Raw genomic sequence first — 19,576 nt, 5'->3', positions numbered from 1 at the left:
ATGTAGCTATACACTTATTTCAATGATAACGTCATTACTCACATGGCTTTTGGCACTCCTCCTTGGAAAACGCCTTCTTTTTAATGACTTCTGTATTGAGAAATCATAATTTAGCAATTGATAGATTATTCATCATATATTCACTCCATCTACCAATAACTCTGTGAGAGCCATTTATTGACCTTGGACTTGGCCATGTGGCTTGCTTTCGAATGGAATGTGGAGAGATAGCAGTGTACCACCATTCTTGCCTTTAGAAGCACCCTGTGTTTCTGTTCTCAGGAACATCTGACCTCTGCCATGAGGTCAAGTAGCTGCCTATTAGCATCTGGGTACCAGACTGAATTCACTTATTGCAGAGGCATCTCAGTCAGCTGGAGGACTCACAGCCTGAAGCAGAGCAACCCAGCAGACATGAAGACTCTTGAATGAGATGTAACTACTTATTGTGTGCCACTGTGATTTTGGGGGTTGACTGTTATGCAGCAATAGCTGACAGTTACATGAGTGAACTGTATTAATATTTGGAAAGTTTATTAAATTACTGGAAATACAGTTTGCATTTAGGCTGGGTTGTATTATTTTGGGTAAAAAGTGGTGACTAAAGTGGTGATATTGAATTATGTGTATGCTTGTATACTTGGTTTCTTATAAACTAAAGAAATTTCAGGCCAGTTGTTGTGGCTCATGCCTATAATCCCAGCACTTTGGGAGGTGGAGGTTAGGTAAATTGCTTGAGCTCAGGAGCTCGAGACCAGCCTGAGCAACGTGGTGAAACCCTCTCTCTACCAAAAATACATGAATTAGTTGGGCGTGGTGGTGTGTGCCTGTGGTCCCAGCTTCTCGGGAGGCTGAGGCAGGACGATCACTTGAGCCAAAAAGGCAGAGGTTGCAGTGAACTGAGTTTCAAAAAAAAAAAAAAAAAGAAAGAAAAAGAAGAAGAAGAACTTTCAAAAATTTCTTTTAAGTTTAAGCATAAGTGTAAGAGGATGGGTTTCCAAAATGATTTTCTTGAAGGAGACAACATGTGTACGTTTGTATGTTTGTCTAGAGATGTTGCTTAAAAAGCAGACACGGGACAGAAATTCACTGTTTTCTTGTCTTTATTATCTCCTGTTTAGATGTCTTCAGATTATGGTTTCATATCTTTTGTTGGTTTCATACTAATTTTCATTTTAATAGCCTTGTCCTGGAACTACTACTCTTGTGTTTTTCTGAATGGTCCCTTTCTTCTTTTTACAATGAAAATGTCATCTGCATGAATGAACATTTGTTATCTCCGTTTCTGTCTGATGTCAAGGATTTTTACTATTATGCTTGAATAAAATGTCTTCGAGTTTCATTTGTGTTTAGAGACATTTTTTGAAGATGAGCAGAATGTGAAGCCAGCCTGATTTTAAAAGTTTGTACACAGGAGCAGGAAAGCTGATCCAAAAAAGTGTGGGAAGTTCCATAATCACTAGAATCATGAGAAAATCTTAAAAATGCTGGAGTGGGAAGGGGAACTGGACAGTCTAAACTCTTATTCTAAAAATGAGGAAATGAAGTGATTTCCTTGGGTCACATTGTAAGGTAGTGGCTGGGCTTTGTGAAAACTAAGAACAAGGAGCCTGGAATATAAGTAGAGAGGTAGAAAAAAAAAATGCTTTCTCCAGAAACAGAGCCTCTGACAATAATTTGAGAGCAGGCCGGTTATTTGGTAGGAAATTGCAGAAAGCGCTGGTAGGGGCCTCAAAGTGTAGTCCCCAGGTAAGCAGCCTCAGCCTCACCTGGGATCCTCTTAGAAATGCAGAATCTCAGGCTGGGAGTGTTGGCTCATGCTTGTTATCCCAGCACTTTGGGAGGCTGAGACAGGAGGATCACTTCAGCCTAGGAGTTTGAGACCAGCCTGAGTAACATAGAGAGACCTTGTCTCTATAAAAAAAATTTTTAAAATTAGCCGGGAAAGGTAGCATATGCCTGTGGTCCCAGCTACTTGGGAGGCTGAGGTAGGAGGATTGCTTGAGCCCAGGAGGTCGAGGCTGCAGCGAGCTGTGATTGGGCCACTGCACTTCAGCCTGAGTGACAGAGTGAGACCCTGTCTCAAAAAAAAAAAAAAAAAAAAGAAAAGAAAAAGAAAAAGAAGAAAGAAAAAGAATTATAAATGCAGAATTTCAGGCTCCAACTCAGACCTACTGAATTAGAGTCTAAATTTTATTAAGATTCCTAGGTGATTCACGGGCATGTTACAGTTTGTGAAGAACAGCCCCAGCCATCCCTCCCACTGGCACAAACCCTGGAGTTTTTATCCTCTGACTGGCATCCTTCATTGACCAAGGGCTGGTCCCAGGAGATGAACTCCCCAGGAGTTCTGCAGATTTCAGAGCAAGTGCAAGCTTTCAGCTGGCGCTTTATCTCAGTAGGACAGGAAGACGCTGTCAGCTTGGACTAGGACTCAGAATGGTGAGTGCCGTGGCCATGCGGGCAAGGCAGAGAGCCAAAATCCTTACTGTCCTGAACAGCAGAGGCAGCTGGGAGCCTTTCCATTGTGGGAGATATGTCCTGGACAGAGGGTTTGCTAGTTCAAGTATTTCATACAGAGATGAACTTGATTAGCCATCAAACGCTATCTCCACCCTTGGTATAGGTTTTAAAAGGTGTCAGGTCAGTGTTTTCAAATTCAAATACAAATTTATAAGGATGTGGTTCAAAGTTTAAACTCAGAGCCCCTAAGCAAAAATTCCAGGATGGGTTTTCTTAGCTTTTGGCTGCCAACTTCTTGACTGGAGGGTCTCCTGTCCTTCTCTGCCCTTGCACCCTGCTCCAGGGATGGCAGTGACTTTGGGAAATGGGTTTACTGCTTGGAGTGTCCCTCTTAGCACGTGGAGCCTCAAGCTAACCTTGCTCCTGTTTGTCCCTGCACTTCTGGTGGCCCCTTCTTTCTGTCAAGCATTAGGTGTAGAACCTAACAGCCACCACATTTGTGTGGAATACAGAGCTTTGTTTGAACAAAAGCCACGTGTATAGAACCGAATTTTTCTGCTTCCGCAGGTTTGGCCCCACTTTCATCCCAGGCCATTGGTTACTGCTCAGTGGAGTCCCTTTGCGGTCACCACCACTGCCTGTGAATATGTTAGAGCACATGGTTTTCAAATACTGCATGCCACTTGTTCATGGTATACAATTCTTTCTATATATTGCAGATTTCTATTTACTAATATTTTAATAAGGATTTCTATGTCTGTATTTTTGGGACATGTTGGTCTGCAGTTTTCTTTCTTTAAAACTGTCTTCGTCTGGTTTTGGTGTCAGGGTTCATAAAATGAATCAGGAAATGTTCCCCCACTGTGTATTCTGAAAAAGACTGTATAGATTTGGTGTTCTTTACACTTTTGGTAGAATTCTCCAGTGAAACTATCTGGGCCCTGGAGCTTTTTTTGGAAGTTTTAAAATTATGATTTTTTTGTTTTTTTGAGACAGAGTCTCACACTGGCATGCAGGCTGGAGTGCAGTGGCACGATCTCCGCTCACTGCAACCTCCGCCTCCCAGGTTCAAGCAATTCTCCTGCCTCAGCCTCCCGAGTAGTTGGGATTACAGGTGTCCGCCACTACACCCAGCTAATTTTTTGTATTCTTAGTAGACAGGGTTTCACTATGTTGCCAGGCTGGTCTCGAACGCCTGACCTCATGATCCTCCTGCCTCAGCCTCCCAAAGTGCTGGGATTACAGGTGTGAGCCAACCCACCCGGCCATTAATTCGATTTTTGAAACAGTTACAGGGGTACTCAAATTATTTCGTATGGGGTGAGCTGTGGTAGTTTCTGTTTTTAAAAGAATTACTCCTTTTTATCTCAGAAAAGGTGATTTGCCAAAGACTGAGATTGAGCTAGAGTCTGATCTGGTGCTTTTTCTTCCATCTGGCAGAGCCCTCCCCTCTCTGGCTGGCTTTTAAAGCTGCCCCTTCCTGCCTCGCTGGCTTTCCCCAGATCTCTCCTGTCTCTTGCCCACACCATTTCCTGCTTTCTAAGCCGGCTTTCAGCTACTTCCCCTTAGGGGAGTGGTTCTCAAGATTTTCCAGCTCAACCCATACTCACTGAATCCGAAATTCCGGGGGTGGAGCCAGTAATTTTTTTTTTTTTTTTTTTTTTGAGATGGAGTCTCACTCTGTTGGCCAGGCTGAAGTGCAGTGGTGTAATGTCGGCTCACTGCAACCTCCGCCACCCGGGTTCAAGCAATTCTCCTGCCTCAGCCTCCTGTTTAGCTGGGATTACAGGCGCATGCCACCATGCCATTCTAATTTTTGTATTTTTAGTAGAGACGGGGTTTCATCATGTTGGTCAGGCTGGTCTCGAACTCCTGACATTGTGATCCACCTGCCTCGGCCTCCCAAAGTGCTGGGATTACAGGCGTAAGCCACTGCACCCAGCCAAGAACCTGTGTTTTAACAATTTTTCCATGTGCTTCTGCTGCACAGTATGTTAAAAACTGCCATATGGTGTCTTTCTTTAAAGGAATAAAGCTTACAGTGCAGTCCTTCCCAAGAACATCTTCAGTTTAATAGGGGACCTTTTCAGACCTATAAAGGAATTTGTGATGTGGGGAAAAGGGCCACAGTCTTGGGTCTGGAGAGATGTGTTTGTGTCTGAGTTAGACCCTCTCCTTGCTAGTGTTGAACTTGAATGTATCACTCAATTTATACATTAGTTTTTTCTTTTTAACAAAATAGAGATGCTTTCCCTACTTCATAAAGTTGTAATTAGTTCGTAGAAAGTATTATCAAATGGAATCATGATAACCGCTATTTATGGAGGGTCAAGTCTCACAACAACCTTGCAAGTAATATTCTCTTTAAAGAACTGGGAAATCAAGCCCAGATAATTCATAAGCATTTACAACATGCCACACATCCCTATGAAGTATACAAACTATTCCAATTCCCATTTTATAGATGAGGAAACTGATGGAACTTGCCCAAGACCACATAACTAGGAAGCAGTAGAGTCAGGATTCAAATCTAGAAGGTCTGGCTCTTGTTCAGCTGGGCTAAGAAGTTGATGCATGTGGTAAAGAGGACACATGGGAAGTGGGAGAGATGGGAGTGGTGCCCAGTTCTAGCTCTGAAGGCCATGCTTGTGCCTCTATTTCAAGTCACCTTCATTCATTCAATCAGCACATACTTACTGAGTGCCTACTTTGTCGCAAGGACTGTTCTGGTCATTTACTCACCAGCATTTATCTGGTGAGTAAAATAGATTGGTCCTTGGAACTTCATAGAATTCATAGTTTAAAGATAACATGGGAAGTGGCTACAAAATAATGTCGACTATTCTAATGAGGATGAAATGGAATGATAAGCACTTATGGAAACTGGCTGATGGCTGTGTGCAGCTCCTCAAATTATAACCTGCTGTTGACCGTCTACTAGACTTAAGATCAGTGCTGAGTTGGGTCTGTTTTTTAAAACAATCACCAACATACAGAAAATTTGGAAGTCCTGCACAAAGAACGTATTTTTCTCTGATCCATTTGAAAGTAAGTTGCCAACCTGATGCTTAGCCCCAAGTATTTTAGTGTGAATTTCCTATAAACAGGACTTTCTCCTACTGAACCATAACACACCACCAAAATGAGGAAGTTGACATGAATCCTCAGAGCCTGCTATGGTTTGAACGTATATGTCCCTCCAAAATTCATCTGTTGGAACCTAAGACCCAATGTGATAGTTTTAAGATGCGGGACCTTTTGGGAAGTGATAAGTCCCGATGGCTCTGCCCACATGAATGGATTAGTAAGTGCTCTTGTAACAGGGCTAGAGAGTACTATCTAGGTAGGCCCTCTTTGCCTTTTTTTTTTTTTTCCTTTCTCTCGAGGTCATCATGTGAGGACTCAGTGTTGTGGAGCCACTAGAAGCTGAAAGGGGCAGGGAAGGAATTCTCCCCTAGAGCTTTTGGGGATTACGGCCCTGCCAACACCTTGAGTTCAGACATCTGGGCTCCGGAACTGTGGGAGAATCAATTTCTGTCTTAAGCCCTGCAGTTTGTGGCAATTTGTTACAGCAGCCGTAGGAAATGAACACACCATCCACCTAGAAAACCACTAGTTCAGATAGGTGGGTCAGATTCCAGCTCCACCTGTAGGGGTCATTCTAGTTTTCTCCCTCCCCATATTTTTAACTCCGTTTTCTGACAAGAAACCTGGCTTCTGTGATGCTTAATAGATTGACTTCTTTGGTCAGTCCCCCATATGACAGCGACCTCCCTGCTCCTCTGCCACCCTTGGCCCTGAGGGGGCTCCCTCCCGACCTCCCCACTGGACTCAGGGCAGTGTCCTGCTCTGGGCACACACCCATATCCTCTGTCTCACCTAATGGCTAGACACGCATTACTCGGAGGGGAAGGGAAGGAGAAGGGTAGAGGAAGCCCAGCCCTGGTTTATGCCAATGCTTGCTGGAGCATCTTGACTCTTCGGGCACTGCCCTGCTCCCCTGGGAAGTGCCAGGTGCCCACCGTGCCAGGCTGGAATGTGGGTGCCCCTGCAGGAGGCTGAGCCTGTATGTGATCACACAGTGCAGGGGTCAGGCTTCAATGAAAGAGTGGCAGGAGTGTGTGTCACCGTCTTACCCTGCCCTCCTCAGAGCATCCTGACGCACCTGCAAAACCCAGTGTATCTTTCTACATATGTGGTGTCATTGTCCAGGCCAGGGCTTGGCTCCTGGGAGTGGTGCTGCAGGCAAACTGGGGAGAATTGAGATCCTTCATTTCAGTTGGGATGAGGCATGCACCTAAACATCAGAGGCATTTCCTGGTGGCATAATGGATATTTATCCCCTATTAGATAGGGAGCAATCTGCACTGAAGAAGCCTTCAGATTAAATTTCAGGGATGAAGCAAGATTCATCCTGACAGGTATATAGATCCTCAAAGAATAAGTCCTCATAAAATAGCCTAAACATTTTCCTTATGGCAGTTTGATACTTTGTAAAGAGCCCTTATTATTTGTGCTTGATAATGTACGACTTAAATTTAACAACTGTTTAATACAAGCGTGTCCTTTCTCCCTAAAGTGATTCATTCATTTATTCATTCATTCATTCACACAGATTTTTCTAAATATCTAATATTGACTAGACACTGAGCTAAGCATAAGCTAAGCACCGTTTTTAGAGAGCTCAGTAGCGTGGGGAACACAGATTGCTAAGTCAGTAGTACAATGTTTATCGATATGGGCACATCAAAAGATATGATACTCAGTGCCCTAGGGACACAAGGTGGGAGGCTCTCCTTTGCACGGGCTTTCCTGGAAAGGCTCTGTTGCTCTATCAATCAAACAGCAGGACATAGGCAATCTAAGCAAAAGGAAATGCCTGTAGGACTTCCAGGATTGATTAGATATGGACAGCAGGATTGACAGTGGGGAGGAGCAAAGACTATGCTGCAGGGCGGCCTCTATTCCTTCCATCCTGTGGAACTCTGTCAAGATCCAAAGTCCAGAAGACAGCATCTACCTGACCAAGCTTAAGTCATATGTCGGCTCATAAACTTAGGGATGGGGAAGGGAAGGGAAGGGCAAAGGGAGAGGTGAAATCTGTTTCTTTCCCTTTCAGTAGATATGAGACTGGTGCCTGGAATAATTACCTTCTTACTAAGATTAAACACACTAGGGAGTTATTCTCTAAAAGGAAAACAAACTCAGATTAGGAATGAAGAATGGAAGCTGGACAAATCTTTACAATGACCAATGACTCTTACCTGGACATTCAGGCATGGGGAAGAATATGGGTAAAGGCAAGTCCTTAGTAATACTGCTGAACTACTGGATCAAGCCTTACCTGAAACCAACTGACCTTAGAGCTTTCCAGTTATGTGAACAAGTGTCCCCTATGCCCTCCCATTTTTTGCTCTAAGCCCATTTGAATTTGTTTATCTGTCAGTGTAACCAAAATATTTCTAACTGATAGACCCCCAGAATGCTTTTTAATAAGATTCTAGGCAGTCTTTTTTTTCCTAAGAAATTATTGATTTTTACTCATTTTTCAGTCTCTGAGTGACATTTGTGCTGCACGTTTATAGCTCATATCAGATGACTGATCCAGCTGATAATATCGCATTTTCAAATCATTTATCTCAGATAGGTAGTATACTATTATAATGATGTTTTTACCATGTAGGCTAATTTTTAAAATTGTTTTTGTAGAGACGAGATCTCACTGTGTTGCCAGGCTGGTCTTGAACTCCTGGGCTGAAGCAATCCTTCTACCTTGGCCTCCTAAAGTGTTAGGATTGCTTGTGTAGGCCACCATGTCCTGCCACATTCTTGTTTTCATAATTAATCTGAAATTTGTTTTATCCTTAAGAGTTGTTTTTAGGTAATTTTAACTGTAGAAATTCAGCATAGTTTACCAAAATATTTTTTGTAAAATGGAACTTTATTCTAAAATGTATCCAAAATTGCAACACACAAGTACCATTGAAACAGGTAAAGGTTTATTATATAGAATGGTGAAACATAAAGAATATAATTTTATTCTTTTTAAGGAGCCTTCATTAAGAAAACCCAATTTAAAGATATTTCTGCTTCCAAATAATTTATATATATTAGTTGTAGCATAATTCTCCAAACATACCTAATGTAAAATACAAAACTATTTGAAACTGAATTCAAATATAAAATGTGTGTGTACATATACATACATATGTACATATATGTACATGTACACATATATACATATATACGTATATGAGCTATAAATGACTGTGCTAAAGATGTAGAAACCTGCAGACTCATCAGTGTGTCCTCAAATCAGGCAGGTTGGTCAGCCATCAACAAGCCTCACCTTTTCAAGTCCTTGCCTACCAATTAAGGGAAAATGTCCATAATGAACCATAGACTAACGAAGATTTTATAAAATGACTTTCAAAGGATTTTTTCCCAAAATCCCCTATGTGATCTGGCAACTGCCTCCTTTTTTCTCTACCTCCAAAATAAATCAGGTTCTGTGACGTTTGATGCTAAACTATAATTTGGCTTTGGGCATTTTAATTAAGATATTTTTGTGAAATTCACTTTTCTGTGACATCTTTTTTCTTCTTTTTCTAAACTCATATGCTAAACATTTCAGGAACTAAAACTTCAATACTACATCAATGGTATTATTATGGTAGCTTTCTTCCTTTAAGTGGACATTTAAAGTTCTCTTCAAAGAAATGAAAAAGAATGGCAAATAATCTCCACAAGAATGAGTTCACATGAATATGTTTTGATATTTCAAACCCCTGTTCTTGAAATACTACTAGCAACTCATCAGGTCAGAGTCTTAGAGCTTAGACATAGTAAAGTTCAGAATGCAATCAAGGGGACAAAAGTCCTGTAGACTAGGCATTAAAAAACCTTTTTAACCTTTAAGACAGAGTCTTGCTCTGTTGCCCAGGCTGGAGTGCAGTGGCACAATCCTGGCTCACTGCAACCTCCACCTCCTGGGTTCAAGCAATTCTCCTGCCTCAGCCTCTCATAAAAAACATTCTTGTCAGCTAGTATGTGAACGGGATAAATCCACTGGGCAGATGACACATTTTTTCACATTACTTCTGTCATCATTCCTTAGTTGCTTTTTTCTTTAGGATCCTGGAGTTGTCTGAAAAGATTGATATTATTCAACTATTTCTCTGGCATTTCAAGGAGAATAGACTATTAACAAGGAAAGTGAACTCAAAAATAGTAAATTAGTTCCCTTAACTTGCTTGTATCAGCAGAAAAATTGATTAACAATTTTTTTTCAGATTCTTTCTCTACACTGATAGTTTTCCAGCTACTTATAAGATCTCATCTTGATATCAACAGTGTTAGATATTAACAAAATATGATAGCATTAAGAAGACATATTTCATCATTCTACTTTATTGAGAACCTAAATAACCAGTTGAGAGTTATGTAGGGAAAGCAAGATTAGAACCCACATTTTCTGTCGGCTGATACTGTGCTTTGTCATTCTGTGACACTACACTGCTTCTAATAAAAGGCCTTTTATTTCTTAATTTTTAAGAGTAAAAATATATCTTAAGCAAAAATATGTTGAAAAAAATCTCTGTGGGTTTTTTTTTCTTTTTGCTAGAATTTACACATATTTCTTATTAGGAATACATTTCCATCTTTCTGTTTGGAGTGAGTCACATTTTAATGTTTTGTTTCAGTATTTGCATCTGGAGGATTAATAAAGATACAGTATGGCATAAAGGCTAAACATAGATCTTAATGCTGATGCCGATCATCCCCTGGGAATATACTAGTGCTGAGATTTATGGAGCCCCTTAGGCTCCCACAGACCCTCAGCTTCAGGGAAAGGAAGGCTCACTCCACAGAACAATGTGCATGTATTCATTCTGCTGCCCTGCGGCACAGCCCAGCGGCACAGCCCAGCCTGCTAACCTGGTCACCCTCTGCCTCACTCTTCAGTCTTAGCTTTTGCGTTTATGTACACATAAATCACTTGGGACACAGAGTGAAATCAAAGTATTTAATCAGCATACTCACTGGCCAATTTTACTTGCCTCTTTGCAAAGAAGCAAGTCTTATTTCAGAGCTCTAAGCTGTTAATTATTGTAAGCGATCCATCACATACATAGGTTTCTGAAATATGTTGGACTATGATTTAATTATTTTCCTCAATTATTATTTTCTGCTTTAATTTTTGAAAGCCATACAATTAATCAGTTATAATTGGGTATGAGCGCCTCTCCACCAATCCATGAACCCCAGCGCCTGCATCAGATGTTGAAATAACGGGATAAATGTGTTTGGATGAAAAAATACTGTGGTGGCATGTTTGGATGAATCAAGTTCACATAAATGGTAAAATAGATGGGATGAGCATGCAAGCTAACATAGATTTATATTGCTTATGTTTACAGATTTGTGCAAATCTTAGAAACCTAGATACATTTACTATGCACCATATTTAAGAACTGTTGATTGAAGAGGTGGACAATAAAACAATCAAGCCATATTTCCTGCATGCAAATGACCAGTAATTAAGGATGAAGGGGCATGCTCTCTTCCTCCTCTGCTTTCCCCTATTGTTACCAAACATTAAATATTGAAAAGCACTTGACTAAAAATGTCACTACACGTTTATAATATTCCATTAAAGCTAATATAAAAAATATTAATAGACATTTGTTATAGTATTATAGCATAAAAAGGCTGTAGCATAAAAAAGGTGAGCAAACTCAAGATCTACCATGATCAAATGTCTACCTAATATGACATGCCTAACATTTATCAGTAGAAGCCAGTTATCATGTTTAATAAAAATAATCAGCTTGTTTTTGAACTATCATTTTCTATCAGTCATTGAACACTTTCTTGTTTCTTCCTTTAAAAACTGCTAAAACTCAGCTAGACAAGTAAAATATTTTATTATTTATTTATTTTTTATTTTTGAGATGGAGTCTCGCACTGTAGCCGGGGCTGGAGCACAGTGGCACGATCGCGGCTCACTGCAACCTCTGACTTCCAGGTTCAAGCGATTCTCCTGCCTCAGCCTCCTGAGTAGCTGGGATTACAGGCGCCCGCCACCACGCCCGGCTAATTTTTTGTATTTTTAGTAGAGATGGGGTTTCACTATATTGGCCAGGCTGGTCTCGAACGCCTGACCTCGTGATCCACCTGCCTCAGCCTCCCAAAGTGCTGGGATTACAAGCTTGAGCCACCGCACCCAGCTGACAAGTAAAAAATTTTAAAGAAAAGCTGAGAACACAAACTATAAAATTCCGAATAATACGTTGATAAAGAATTAGAAGTTGAAAGTAAAATTTGCAATAGCTAAAAGTTTCATGGGTCTCTATAGAAACCAACAGAGGCAAGGGGATTGCTGCAGGGGAGGTGCGGTGGTGGTTCATTCTTTCATTCTAACGAACTGCTACTGCGTGCTATATTGATTGAGGAACCACCTGCTGCCTATTCAGTGGTAAGTGTTTACTGACATTGCTCCTTTTAAAGGACTCCAAGGATCAATGGGTAGAGATAGGAGAAGGAAGAGATTGAGAAAGATTGCTGTCAACTGGCTTGAATGCGAACACCAGGTCTTGTGGTAGAGATGAGGTATATGGTTACCCTAAAGCAAAACATCTCATAAATTGTTTAATGTTAAAATGGAATTCTTTCTTATCAAATGTAATCATTCATTACAGGAAAGATTACAGTAATCGTGAGATGCCATTACCACTTGCCACAGTAGTTTAAGATATGTATTGACTTGGCTTTTAGTTACCTACGTTTTCCTGGAGTCTTTTTGTGTTAATAATCCAAAGACAATTGGACTCTGTTCTTAACCAGTGCCTAAGTTACCCCTTAACGAATAAATTAGGTGTTTCAAGAGCCACATTCTTTTTAACGTAATAGCTGCTTATGAAGGTGAATTAATTCTTCAATAATTCTATATAGTAGCATAACTATGAGAGAGAGAGAGAGAGAGAGAGAGAGAAAATGAATTAGTTTGTTCTCACATTGCTCTAAGGAAATGCCCGAGATTGGGTAATTGATAAAGAAAAGAAGCTTAATTGACTCACAGTTCCTCATGGCTGGAGAGGCCTCAGGAAACTTACAGTCATGGTGGAAGACACCTCTTCACAGGGTGGCAGGAGAACGAGCATTAGCAGCGGAAATGACAGACGCTTATAAAACCATCAGATCTCGTGAGAACTCACTCACTATCACGAGAGCAGCATGGGGGAAACTGCTCCCATGATCTAATCACCTCCCACCAGGTTCCTCCCATGACACGTGGGGATTATGGGGATTACAATTCAAGATGGGATATGGATGGAGACACAACTGAACCATATCAGAGAGAGAGAGAGGAAAAAAAAAAGAGACAGTGAGAGGAGGAGGAGGTGGGGGGAAGGGAGAGAGAATGAATTTGCACTCACAAAAATTATGGGAATTTCTTATTGAGCAAGTTAGGGTTCAGTTAATCAAGATAATGCATGATTGGGCTAATTTCTTCACTGACTTTTAAGAGTATTTTCCATGTACTCTTTTCATTGTGAAACGAAAATGGGCCTTTTGTTCTGTTCCTTTTTTGAAGTTTCCATCCCGTCTTCCCATGTTAATTGAAGCTCTTTTGCCTTAAACATGGCTTGAGAAATGAGTCCTTGTTGTGATGCAGGTTGTCAAGCTGCAGGAAAAGGAGTGTTGTGCTCACGTTGGGTAAGCAAATAGAATTCTTGCAAAGGAAGACAGAGGAGCCAGCCCTGCAAATAAATGGTCCTTTGCAGCAAGATGCCTCTTCTGGCCTCATTCTTTCTGAATTTAAAGGTCAGAGGAAGCTTCACACAGCACTTTCATATCTCAGTGCCCTGGCTAAATGTCTCAGGAGAATAAAGATATCCTAATAGGAATGCAATTTTACAATTCTGGGCTTGCATTCCAGAATTGTGCAGATTGTGTTCCAGTTGAAATAGCTCTACATACAAACATCCTCAGAAACCAGTTCTTTTACATCTCTGATCTGTCTTATAATTAAGTCTGAAAATTTTAAATATGCTTTTAATACAATCACTGAGAATAAAAATCTGTAGCCAAGTAACTAATGAATGTCTTGAACTCTAAGCACATTCTGAATATTTAATTATCATTTAAACAAATGAGAAAATATAAATTCAATTTGCAAAATAAGAAAATATTTACTCAAGAGTTTGAAAATTGAAACATATTAATAAATCAGTGCACATATATACTCTCTCTCCAAGGCCAAAATTACTGAGGTTTTTTTTTCTTTGCAATTCTTTTGGTGAAGTCCCTACTTTCTCAACTCTTATACCTTTTGTGTACAGGTTTTTCTGCCAGAAATAGATTTGAAGTGTTTTAGTTGTCATTTGTATCTGAAAATGGTTGGAATCATGTAGCTTATTTTTGGCAAGCAGAATCAAGATGATCACAAAGGGATCTATAATATAAAGCCTACAGCATACATTTTTATCTTCAGCAGGAAGAAATCCCCCAAGGTAGGTTAGGAGTTTACTGCATGCAGTTAACTTCTGAACTGGAAATTTATGTGGCAATTCAGTGATTAATTATTAATCTTGGTAAATGTCAATTTCTACTCATTAGGAGTAAGGACATCTATTTTTGCAATTCAAATGGAAATGATTTCTGATTTAATCACTTGTCTGCTCCAAAGCTCCTCTTCAATTGGATAAGTTCACATATTTCCAATGCCGCTTTAATTTACAAGTGGGGTGAACAGAACCTGATGTTTTGAGGCCCGATGTAAGCGCTTGCTCATAGTGAACTTGATGAGAATCAATACTGCCAAATAAACCAGAAAGACAGTCAAATGAATGTGAAAGTTTTTTGAAACATATACCTTTGCAATCTGTATTTCATGTCTTCTAAAGTGCCTGTTTCTGGGGCAAAACAGCAAAATACTTCTGGTTACTTGAAGGAAAAAAAATTCACGTTAGTTATTAATTTTTGCAAATGCATAGTTCAGTAACTCTTTTGCACATAAACAACAGGCAGATCTTTTTAGAACTTGAAAATACAGTAGGTAAATACCTTTCCAAACAAGGTTTTAAATAATCTGGGAAGTGAAGTAACCAGAGATAGCTTGTCAGATTTCTATTCACTCTGGACCACTTCCCATCTGAAATGATATAAGAGGCTCATTTTAGAGATATTCACGACATTCAAGTTCTACAGAGATTTGGACTTTGAATGCTTTACATTCTACACAGAGCTTCCTATGACCATGTAATTCTGCAACCAGATATCTTCCGGCAAGATGACAATTTCTGAGAAGAGCCTGAGATTATTGTGCTGCCTATCTGAAATGGTATTTTTGCTAAATGGATGGAATTTTAAACCTGATGATGCAATATTGAGAATTTCATTATAGTCTGATTTTTCAGAGATAACCTAGAGATACTGACTGGATTTACTAATCCACCTTTGTTGTAAATTAGATATGGCTTTTATGTTAGTTTTGATTTCGGTTATTTGGTTCAGATTTCTTCTTATAAGTTCCTGTCATACTGAGCATTTTAATTTTGAATTTGGGCATTAGTTTGAAAACTTTTATATGAGAGGGATCTCTCGCAATAGCTAGTACTTCTATTTTCATTAATACTTTTATATGTGGCATATACATATATACATATGTATGTATATGTGTTACGTATGTATGTATAAGTGTTTTTTATGAAATGCATTATGTTTTTTATCAAATGTTCATGTTTTTTATGACACAGGGTCTTGCTCTGTCGCCCAGGCTGGAATGCAGTGGCACAATCATAGTTCACTGTAACCTTGAACTCCCGGGCTCAAGTGATCTTCCTGCCTCAGCCTCCCTAGTAGCTACTGCTACAGGCACAGGCCACTATGCCTGGCTGCCTTTTTAAAAAACCTTTTTGACAGGAGCGGGGGCGAGATGTGGCCAGGGTGGGGGCTCCCTATGTTGTCCAGGCTGGTCTTGAACTCCTGGCTTCAAGCAACCCTCCTGCCTCGGCCTCCCAAAATGCTGAGATTACAGGTGTGAGCCACTGCACCTAGCTATGGTTTATATTTTTTAAAGTGTTAATTTATTTATCTTTTTGCAATGGATTAAAGTTCAGTTCTCTGTGGGTTTTTCATTGAATCAAAAAATGTGCCTAGGTAAGTACTTCTCAAATAAACATGAAGTAAATACTGTGTATAAAATGTCACTAGTAACTACTTGTAATAGTATGCTGAGTTCTCAAAATTAATATCACTTTCAATGATATGTGTGTTCTGTTAAAGCAATTTTGAGACCATTATGTCTATATAATATCCCTTCAGTCAGAAGTGAATAATGGCTAACCTGATGACAAAACAGTAGCTCTGTAATATAAAAGACTATATAAAGAATACATCTGACTTTCAATTCATAAACCATTCTTTCTCTGCAACAAATGTGTACATAAGTAATGCTGAATTCCTTAATATAACGAATACTAATTTACATAATACACATGATTACTGTTATTTTATTGAAAGCACATTTAAAAGCAATTTTTTTCCATGGGACATGACTAAATATCAAGAGTTCCATCCCTATTCCCACCAAGAACTGTGAGTTGTAGGATGCAAAGACAATTTTGTGAAGAAAATTTGAGGTTGTTAATCACCGAGAAATGCAGTTACAGCCAAGCAGTGCCTAATATTTACTTCAAGGGAAGCTTCCCAAACTGAATGTGACAACTAAACATTTACAGTGTCAACTCGGCCGGGCGCGGTGGCTCATGCCTGTAATCCCAGCACTTTGGGAGATCGAGGCAGGCAGAACACCTGTGGTCAGGAGTTCGAGACCAGCCTGACCAACATGGAGAAACCCCATCTCTACTAAAAATACAAAATTAGCCGGGCGTGGTGGCACATGTCTGTAATCCCAGCTACTCAGGAGGCTGAGGCAGGAGAATTGCTTGAACCTGGGAGGAGGAGGTTGCGGTAAGCCGAGATCACGCCACTGTATTCCAATTCTAGCCTGGGCAACAAAAGTGAAACTCCATTTCAAAAAAAAAAAAAAAAAATACAATGTTGACTCAACACAGAATTTTCTACAAGGCTACACCATATTCTCATCAGACAATTTGTGTAGGGAATAAAAGATCTAAAATTTCTTTAATCTTTATGACTCTTTGATATCAGGGGTTTCTTCACTTTTAAGGATACACTGAGCTATGAGAACAAACCCTTGATTACTCAGATTGCTTGGGGGCTGGGTCTGCAGACACTTTCATCTCTTTTTCCCTTCGTTTTGGAACCTTTCACTCTTTGTTACCTCATTCACCAAGAGGAGCTCACAGGGATTAAACCAATTCTGCTGGCTTTTATTTATGCATGCTACTCCTGCCCTGAACCTACATAATGCTACCACCACTAAGAGTCATTTTTGCACAATTAGAAATAATTTAAATAATAAGTTCCAGCAAAGTTCTTAGTTCTATGACTTCTACCTGTTTTAAAGTCAGGGACTTATCAGTTGCCTTGCTATCTACCCTCTATCCCCCAGTAATCCAGACACCTTGATAAAATTGCCTGGAGAGTTATTTGAGGTAATCTTTGGCTCAAACTGTCTGGCCAATGGAATTCATAACATTTTTGTTTCTAATCATCATGTGCAAATGTGCTGTGTTATTGAACTAGAAGATTCCACTTGGATCAAAGCCATAATAATGTGGAACCATTATTTAAAAACTGAAAAGATGATTTACTTCTATTGATATCTAAGGATGAATCACTAATCTCAATTGTAGACCCTCCTCCTCCTATATTCTCATTTATCTATATACTAGCATGCAGCACCTACTTCAGAATCTTTATTTGGGCAAATGTTCACAGTGAACTGAGGCAATCATCTGTATAGTTCATGAGAAAGATGAATGTAATTGAGGAGAAGCATAGTTTTGCATGAATTACCTGGATAACTGCTTCAGATATCCACATTATGTATAGTCATATTTGCAGTAAAATGCCAAAGTTTAATTCATTAACATATCTATTTGCTAATAACATTAGTTATTTTTTTGGCGTTCCACGTTTAGTTATCTGACCACAGAGAGCCAGCCATTCATATACGCATTGTAGCCTCTTCTTCAATGCATATAAATCCTTTGATATTAGAGCCTCCTGAATTTTATATAAGGCATAATGTCTAATTCAATTGTCCACGTTAGTTATATTTTGACTTTATATTTTGATGTTTATACTGGCTTCATACAAACTTGACTTTTTCAACAAGTAATGAAGTACAGGCTAGAAATGAAAGGGTAGAAACGGTATATGAAAAGCTGTATTTTAAAAAATTAAATGTGAAAACGTGCCAAATTAAGGGTCATTTATGTACATCTTTATGGCAACTTATCCCATTACATGAATAGCTCAAGTACTTGTACAAAAACACTAAATTATAAATCCATTTGAGAATGCAGTAATGTGCACATGCACGCACACACACATACACGAACACACATACAAAGATGCTAAATTTACAAAATGTGTCAGGTAGCTGGTGGCCATCATTGAATTAAGAATAGTAGATTACTAAGAGTCATCCCAGATTCCAATTATATTTATACATAAATTGTGCATTTATAAAAACCTTACAAATACTTCTATTTTTCCAGGAAGATATTATAGGTAACAATTTAACACATGTAGTAAGAAAACATCTTAAATTCAGAAAATCACAACTAGGTTAATTAAACAATTCAATACATTGATGGCTATCGTAAGTATTCTATTTATAAAGACTTTACCATTTTTTATGCTGAAACAACAGCATGTCCTTTAAATTATTCATTCTAACATGTAGTTTGTGTTTTTAATTGTCTTAATGCAAAGAAAGTAAAACAGCTTGAAATATGATAGAAAGAATAAACACATTTCAATCAGCAGTTTATATTAAGAAAATTTCTAAGGTGGTGCTATATTTAAAGTAATTTGTTGTCAAATTATGGTAACTGTACAGATTATTTGAATTGTTTTTTAATAAGTAGATGGCCAATTACATTTAACTGAGCAATTTTACCAGGATATGATGGAAAGTTAGCTGACAAATATCATACTGTGTTCTGAGAGTACTGTGAGGAATCCAAATTTCACTCTTGGCAATGTACTGAGGCCATTTGGTGGAAAAAAGAAAGTGGGATTAAGTGTTAATATTGACTGGGAATAAGTCCTTTACATCATTTTTTCTAGGAACATTAATAGTTACCTTTGTTATGATAATGGCACATCTCATTTTAAAAATGAAATGCTAAATATGTTAGAAACAGATCATAACATTTTAATGACTGGAATAAGCAAAATGAGTCCAACCTTTATTCTGATAATAGCCAGTAAATTTGCAAAGAGAGAAGAGACAAACTGTAATTGTATACATAAAAACACCTAGTCCCACTTTAAAATTTTAATATCTATATATAGTACTATATTTAATTTTTAAAGATGAAGACAGCAAAAATATTCACATTAAAATATCTTACAGAAATCATTATTCTTCCATTCAAGAAAACCAATTATACTAACAGGGAAAATTTAACAGAGGAAATTCTCCTTGGGACACTTATTCAACTGAGGATTTCACTTCATAGTTTAAAAAAAGTAAACAGGTCTCAGTTGTCTTTTTCATGGGTAGGTCACCTTATTAATCTGAATTACAGTTCATGGGTAAAGCTAACATTTTTTTGTGTGAAATAAGTTAATAATGCCAATTCAGTTTCTTGTAAACAAATGTCTATATCAAACCACTATAATTACTGTGTAACTCCTAGTAGTATCAGTGAAGTGGCTGAGAATTAAGTGATCACTTATGCCCTTATCTTTAGATACAGTACCTTCAAAAGAAGGCTTAATGTGGGCAAGCTAACATGAGTGTGCTAAACCTACGCATAGAAGACTCCATCTGCTTATGTCCTGTATTACTCTTTCCATCCCAGAAACTTTCATCAGCTGTTTTACCACTGAAATGAAAAGTAGTCAAAGGAAATAATTATGTTTAATCATTATTGGTTGTGCTATAAAATAATGTGAATCACAATGGGAGTGTTTTGTGAGCAAACTTCATATTACTATTCCCAAC

The sequence above is a fragment of the Hylobates moloch genome, unplaced genomic scaffold (assembly GCF_009828535.3).
Source record: "Hylobates moloch isolate HMO894 unplaced genomic scaffold, HMol_V3 SCAFFOLD_6, whole genome shotgun sequence".
Lineage (NCBI taxonomy): Eukaryota > Metazoa > Chordata > Mammalia > Primates > Hylobatidae > Hylobates > Hylobates moloch.
This window is presented reverse-complemented; position numbering follows the sequence as displayed.